We start from the raw sequence: 8247 nt of genomic DNA, 5'->3' as shown, positions 1-8247 counted from the left end.
TCCCGCAAGGTACCTTGTTTCACCTAGGAGACGTGCCCCCATAAATGGCTCCTTCTCAGATTTACCTCGTCTAACACTTAGTGGTAATTTCTCTCTTCCTCTGGTAGAGCAAGAATGGCTTGGCTTCTTCTTCAGCACAAAGTCCTGGCAACGCCCTATTGTAGTTCAAGTCTGCAAAGAAAAAAAAAAAGATTCAGTGCACCAACACTTAAAAATAAAGTTATTTCACCTATCATCTGCCAACAATATAGAATCCCTTAGCTCCACCTTCCTCAAAAACCAATCACCCCGCATAAAGAAGTAGCCATCTTCTACTTCTTGTCATACGTCTTCAACCCCGTCACCAAATGCTTCTGGCCGTGCCGCAACATAAAAAGGTTATATACCTCTCTCCTTATCATGCCTCTTGAGGTATATAAAAAGCAAGTCCATCGCTCTGAATTCTAGTGGAGCCGCATGCACAACATTCAATGGACATAAGCAACCGCTAGACGTTCGACATCAACTGGCTTTGAGCAATCCATAATGACTTAACACCTCATGAACTAGCCTTGGGATGGGAAAAACACATCCCCTCCCCACGTCTACTCATATATACTGATCTAGTCCGACATGGACCAATCCACTCTCTCATGTCTGGTCGGCACCCTCATCTCTATTAAGCAAGTATCTTCACAAATACCAAAGCTTCATTCTCTCCACCGGCTCAAGCCTAGACACGAATTGTCCGCTAACATCCCGACCTCGAGATGGCTCTGCTCATCTCCTGACCACAACTTGTCAAAGAAGTTTTGCTCCTATCTACACGATCCAGTCGGTAGCACTCCCTGATTCATGATCACTATCCGAACTTTCACTACTAACTAAGCCACCTTCGCCACGTTGCACCGTGACCGCTCGACATATGCCTAGCATGAAACCAACACTCACTCCTCCAGTTAGAGCTGCCCCATCATCCCTAGGAAGCACTACCATGTGGGCGCATTCTCGTATTCGTTCCCCCAGACATCTTCGCTCGATTTAGCCTATTGAAGACTTCACCCCAAGTATTATTCGGTATTGCAAACAACTCCCGCTCTACTTGACCTCTCCTACCGGACAAGGTTATACACGGCTTCGCTCGGCTCAGCCTAACGAGTATTGTTCTCTTCCCAGAAATCAAAAAACCATTTAATGTGAAAACCGCTCCTTCGCAAAACCAATTCACAAAACCGCTAAGAAAAACCACTCTTCTCCCCAAACTCCATTTTTCTTACCCAAATATACCAAAACTAGTTCCAAACTCAAAAACCAATGAAGAATGCAATGAAACAAGAAAACGAGTGAAAATCAAAGAAAAACAAGAGTTACCTTAAAATGGCCAGAAATACCTAAAGTTGCTTTGAAGACTAAAAGTTCTGGCTCCCTCTCTCCCAAACTCAACTAAGGATGAAATGGGGTTTGAAAGTGAAGGGACATCGTATTAAATGCATCAGTCCTTAAGGTGGCGATTACAATCGGGACAAAAATGCCAGAAATACCTAAAGTTGCTTGAAGACTAAAAGTTCTTGGCTCCCTCTCTCCCAAACTCAACTAAGGATGAAATGGGGTTTTGAAAGTGAAGACATCGTATTAAATGCATCAGTCCTTAAGGTGGCGGATTCACTCGGGACTCAAGAGAAGAAAACTTTTTCGTTTCCCGCCTTTCGCATCCGCACGTATGATTCGTGTGGATGAAACATGTGGCAACATACATCGTTCCCCTAGCATATCCGTGATACTCCATCATATGGCCCGGCTCATGGCCAGACCCAAAGTTCGTTTTGTTTGTGGATCTGAAAAGCCCTGCTCCTATCAGTCAAAACATTTTATGCACCTATCGTACATGCTATAGTCACCTATCATCGATTCCAATAACTTGCCATTTCTTGCTTCAGCTCGGTTGAGGTAGTAGCAAGTTGGGCCACACAAGTCTATCCTTCCAAGGGACGCTACAATAAGCTGATGAGTTTGGCGTTCCTAAAGACGACACCGTTCGCTCGTCTTAGGTAAGTTGTTATCATATCATCAGTATCTTACTCTCATACGCTCGAACATTTACCTGCTCGGCGGTGCGACAGCATAATACACTCCCCCCTTCAAGCATTGTACAAGTCACCCTCATGCTTTGAATGATCTAGCGACATATTCCTCAGGATAATTTGCTGAGCGATGACTGCACAATAGACCATATCTGATTCAACGTTAATGTTGTATAATATTTGTTCGGCTCCATTCGGCCGCCATGGCTAAACCAAACCATCTATGTCCCAGGACATTGGCAAACGTTCTGAGTCTAATCCTTCATATAGGAATATCAGCTCATTTGCATCCTATATGCGACTAATTGAATCTACTCTCCAAAGTAGATTCAATTCGTTGCATATACGCAAACTGTATGGGCCAAAAATCATGTTAGGCCTGATGAGGCTCAACATACAAGATATACAGATAACAACCCAAGGCCTTAGCCCAATTCCGGTTGGGCTTACACTTAAATCACCTTGTGAACTGTCCTCTCTATAAGTTGGGCTATCCTGCAAGTTAAGCTAAGTCGGTCATGCCCACAGTAGTTCGAAATAGAAAGCGAATCCTATTCTGTTTTCATTTCTATCAGGATCTTGGATGTATAATTAATGTAAGTTTAACCCAATAAGGCAAGGAGATCCTATCTCAAACCCATAAGAAAGGAGATCCTATCCTTTCCTAAGAATGACTCTTTTACCTAGTAGGACTCAGAGTCCTGTAGGATTCGAACCTTTTGGGTTCACTATATAAATAGGGGCAAACTCCCTCATTATTCATTCAAAAATCACCCGCAACACCTACTAGCTCCTAAGTTCTTGCTCCCAAGAGCTGCCATATTATTCTGTGTACTCTCCCTTAGTCCTCACTCAATAGCGTTTCTCAACCTTGTTGACTTAAGCATCGGAGTGCTACGACAAACACCACAACAGTGTCTATCTAGCCTTTACATTCCTTTTTGTGTTTGTGCGGTCGATCAGGTTGTTGTAGCTCGTTATGGCATAGGATCAATCCCTCGATTGACAATAGATTTTATAGTCTACAATGGTTTACTATAAAGTCACAACGTAGAGATTTTAATATTAAAAAAAATATAATTTGTATATTATCAACATAAATAATTTGTATAACGGGTCAAGTTGATCTGATGGCTTAGGAAAACGGCATGCAAAAAGTCAAAATAAACCCGCATTTGTCTCCTACCACATCGGCGTTTTGGGAGATCCGTTATTAAAAATTATTAAAATGATGAGCTGATGAAGAGGCTCTTTGATTCAAGCTGGTTTTTATGGATTCCCATAATCCTCCGTTAATGCCCATTTCCCTTTCTCTTTTCTTCATTTTCTATAACTTCTCCACGTGCATCTCTCCCACACACACTCTCTCTCTCTCTCTCTCTCCTCCACTCACTTTCACTTCTTTACTCCATCAATCCCTCTATAAAAACCTCTCCTTATTTCCTCCATTCCAATTTTAGAGATCTCAGTTGGGTTGCCTTCGATCATGGAAAATATCAAGTTGTTAAGGATTTGGGTGCTGGGAATTTCGGGATTGCCCGGCTTATGCGAAACAAGGAGACAAAGAGCTTGTCGCTATGAAATATATTGACCGAGGCCTAAAGTTAGCTTCTTTAATTTCTTCACAATTTTTTTTTCTTTTTATTTCTGAAATATGTTTTAGAAATTTGTTATTGAATGATTTGCAGATTGACGAGAATGTTGCTAGAGAGATTAAAATCAACGATCATTCGGCACCCCAATAATCCGGTTCAAAGAGGCAATTTTTTTTTTTGGATATGATTGAGAATTTATTATTTGATATAATTTGAATTAATTAATATTTGTGTGTGGGTTTGATTTTTTCAGGTGGTTTTGACTCCTACACATTTGCAATTGTGATGGAGTATGCTGCTGGTGGAGAGCTCTTTGAACGAATCTTTAATGCTGGTATTCAGTGAAGATGAGGTTAATTTTCTCTTACCCTTTGTCTTTTTTACTGTTCTATCTATATTTATTATTTGGTAGTGTGGATGTTTTGGTTTCTTTATGGCAGGCTAGATATTTCTTTCAGCAGCTCATTTCAGGTGTCCATTTTTGCCATTCAATGGTAAATCTGTCATTGCAAATTAGTAAATCAATCTTTCTGTGCATTGACTATGATGAGCAAATGTATTAATTTGTTTGTTTTTACGATTTGCATATCAGCAATATGCCATAGAGATCTGAGCTGGAAAATACCCTGCTTGATGGAAGCGCTGCACCGCGTTTGAAAATCTGTGATTTTTGTTACTCTAAGGTTTTAAATGGATTTCAATTGCTCTGTAAATCTTGTTTGTCTTGTGGTTCTCGTTGTTTGCTTTTTTTTTTTGTTTATTTATCTATTCTTTTCTATCCTGTGGTATAGTCATCTCGTTGCATTCAAGGCCCAAATCCACAGTTGGAACTCCGGCATATATTGCACCGGATTATTCGTTCTCGGCGAGAATATGATGGCAAAGTAAGTTTAGTCTTTTAATTCTTTTTCATACTAATGGAGATATTGAATTGCTAGCATTTGTTTATTTTTTTTATTTATTTTAGGATGATGACTCAGGATCTAGTGTGCCACATTTGAGTTTGATTACATATGCAATCAAATCAAGGGCAGGTTCTACCTGGGATGAGTGTGCATCCATTATTTTTTGGGTGCATGACTCTATCTCTTTGGCACTACTAAACTTTTTGTACTTTTAAAATTGAATTACCTGTCTTTTAAATATTTTTCAAGGAAGGAGAGTGGATCTCTTTGTATCTGTGCCCACCGAGAAGATTATTTTATGCCCTATGCGTGTTGTAACTAATCAATGCACATGCTAACAAGTAGCACATATTATTGTTTCTTTTTATATATTTAATGTCACTTTCATATCCTTACTTAGTTAATTATTTTCGTTTAGACTTTATAACATTCCATGTGTCAAACTGCTTGTTATCGGTTGTAGCTAAGATGAAGCTGCCTACTGTTTGTTGAACCGTATTAAATCAATAGGGTCTTCCTGGCCCTCTAATATTTGGCCAACTGTTTGACAGTGAGTTTTGTTATTTCACTTTGCAACAACTTAATTTTGTAATTTCTTCAGCTAAGCGCCAAAGACCACACTCACTTGTATGTATTTAGATTAGACTAAGCAATGAATTGCAAGTGAGTAGTAGTTTACATAATTTATAATATTTATTATGACCTTTGGTTATTAAAAAGGTAAATGGTAGGTTATGTAAATGTATGTTTGAGGTTGTTATACACACTTTTCTGTGATGTGTTTGATCAATGATTGTGTTACTTGTGCCATAGGTTTCACAGTGATCTATGTTTAGAGGTTTGAAAGTCACACCCGTAAATGTAAAACTTTGAAATATCATGAAAGTTGGATAAGGCTGGACATCTAGCAAAGTTAAGCAAAGATCATCTGCTGACAGATTTAAATATATTGGAAATCTGCACTGAAGTACAATCTTGATTTGATTCTGGATAAGATGTGTACTTACCTTTCTTAATTGTTGATTGGGAATGGCTTCCTAAAATTGGCTGATTACGTTGTAAGAAAAAAAAAAAAAAAAAAAAAAAAAAATGATTACACAGAAAGACTTCTCTCTGTGCTTAAGACTTTCTCTATTTCTTTTGGAATTGTACTCAGGATTATGTTGATTGTTTTTTTCAAATCTTTCAATTAGGAAGTTTCCTTGTATAAAAGTAGTTTTCCAATAATAGTTGTATTTTACCTGTCCCAGTGTCACTGGTAACTTTCTTGGATCTAGCTTTTAGTTTCTTTATTTATCCTCTAATAAAGAGAAAAATTTATGGGAGTTTCAGTCTGGTTAATATGTACACAGGTTCAGGAGAGCTAGAGTTTCTCGTCTGCATAATGGAAGTTTTTATTGCTTGCATCTTCTTCTCTCACATAATAACTAGCAATAAGCATTTTCTATTTGAAAATGATACATAAAAGTAAAGAAAAATATAAACATTTTTGTTGTCTCTGACTAACCATTGGCCTTGGAGAAGTAGTATCATAACAATATTGAAATCCTAGAACTCTTATTTTGACACAAGTGAACTTGTAAATGTTAGTTCTAATATGTTGTTCTTACTGCATTTTTGTTGGCGGATGTATGGTCATGTGGAGTCACTCTTTATGTTATGCTAGTGGTGCATCCCTTTTGAGGACCAGAGGACCCCAAGAATTTCAGGAAAACAATTCGGTAAATTATCTCTCCCTCTTATAATATTTGATAATATCCAGCATCTTTCATTTAACGTTTATTTTCCCTCTTTGTTATCTTCTGCAGCGGATAATGGCTGTTCAGTACAAAATCCCAGACTATGTGCACATATCTCAAGATTGCAGACACTTACTCTCCGCTATTGTTGCAAATCCAGCAAGGGTATGTATGAATTGAAGTTACTATTTTTTTTTTTTCAATCATTTCTATGAGCCCATCATGATATATTGCAACTATAGTGTGTCCGTTGGCTTTTGAATATCCTAGAAGGTTCTGTGAGATGCCTTTATGGTCTTCAATCCATCTCATCTGAATTAGTTCAATGAATTCCTTGTTTAACTTGGACATATGTATATATAGACAACCAATATGTCAGCTGCAATTTTACTGGCTTTGAAGAACCTAAAATAGTTGGCAACATGGTAATCTCTTCCTTTGGCCGATAATGTCTACAGTTTTTAGCAGTTTCTTACTGAGCAAGGGAATTAATATCTCTGATTTTGTTTACCATCATAATAACTTAAATAGTTTTCACTCCATTAAATGAAGACGAAAGATATGAAGATGAGGGCAAGCTTGCTCTGCTTAATCTTTGCACTCTTTCCCAATAGAATTCTAACCTTTCAAAATTGTTATAATAAGTCACTACTTTAGGAGATGAATGAGCTGCCTTGCTTTGTTTGAAAGCTATATGCTTGCAAGTGTGATCCTTCATACTTCTTAAAATAAATCTTACCGCTTTCAGGAAATTAATTTTTGCCTGTCGTTTTTAATTTTCTAATTTTTTTAATTGTTTGTTAAAATGAAAGGTTTGGTTAATGGAGCCTATTGCTGTATTCCAAAGCAATAACCCTTGCAATGATGTTATCGTATTGTCTTAGTCTTATAACAAACCATAGTATTGTGTTTCATCTCCTTCGAAGATATCTTCTTTCCCTGGAGTACTACCCTTAGCTTGTGCCCATTTCCTGTGAAAATGACAGTGTTGGATTTTTCTATTTCCTCAAGTGGACCCTGCTTTAATAATCGTTTGCCATGTTTAAGAACCTTGCACATGTTTATACAGTTTGATGCTATGACAGATGAATGTATTTAGACATCCTATATCCATTGAATTTGGCTTGTGCTGTGGGGTACTAAATTATTTGCATTGTATTGAACTGATTTTGGCCTTTTTTTAAATCTATTTACCCTCATTGAGTGTTGATTTCTTTGATTTTCTATGCTATATTGCCATAAAATCAATGTCTGTAACCCATTTTTCGATTCATTTTCATGCAGAGAATTACAATCAAAGAAATTAAGAGCCACCCATGGTTCTTAAAGAACTTGCCGAGGGAACTAATGGATTCAGCACAAGCCAGTTATTTCCAGAGAGAAAATTCAAGTTCTTCTCTACAAAGCGTCGAGGAGATTATGAAAATTGTTGGGGAGGCAAGAAACCCTTCACCGTCGTCTAGGCCAGTGAAGAACTTCGGGTGGGGAGCGGAAGAAGATGAAGGGGAGGAAGACATTGAGGACGAAGTGGAAGAAGAAGAGGATGAAGAAGATGAATATGACAAGAGGGTGAAGGAGGTTCATGCAAGTGGTGAATTTCATATTAGTTAAAAAGAGGAGTATAATATTAATATTTAATAATATTCTATTCGGTAGCTGTGCTGATGTTTTGGTTTCTTATGGGCAGGCTAGATATTTCTTTCAGCAGCTCATTTAGGTGTCCATTTTTGCCATCAATGGTAAATCTGTCATTGCAATATAGTAAATCAAATCTTTCTGCTGTGAACTATGATGAGCAAATGTAATTAATTGTGTTGTTTACGATTTGCATATCAGCAAATATGCCATAGAGATCTGAAGCTGGAAAATACCCTGCTTGATGGAAGCGCTGCACCGCGTTTGAAAATCTTGGATTTGGTTACTCTAAGGTTTTGAAATGGATTTCAAT

General features: G+C 37.8%; 1 pseudogene; it reads left to right on the top strand.

Moving 5' to 3' along the window:
• Positions 1 to 3590: 3590 nt before the first annotated feature.
• LOC116129858 lies at positions 3591 to 7949 on the top strand (annotated as a pseudogene).
• The last annotated feature ends 298 nt before the right edge of the window (positions 7950 to 8247 follow it).

Source organism: Pistacia vera, unplaced genomic scaffold (genome assembly GCF_008641045.1).
Source record: "Pistacia vera cultivar Batoury unplaced genomic scaffold, PisVer_v2 Contig214, whole genome shotgun sequence".
Taxonomy (NCBI): domain Eukaryota; kingdom Viridiplantae; phylum Streptophyta; class Magnoliopsida; order Sapindales; family Anacardiaceae; genus Pistacia; species Pistacia vera.
The sequence above is the reverse complement of the archived record's forward strand: the minus strand, read 5'-3'. Positions and strand labels throughout refer to the sequence as shown.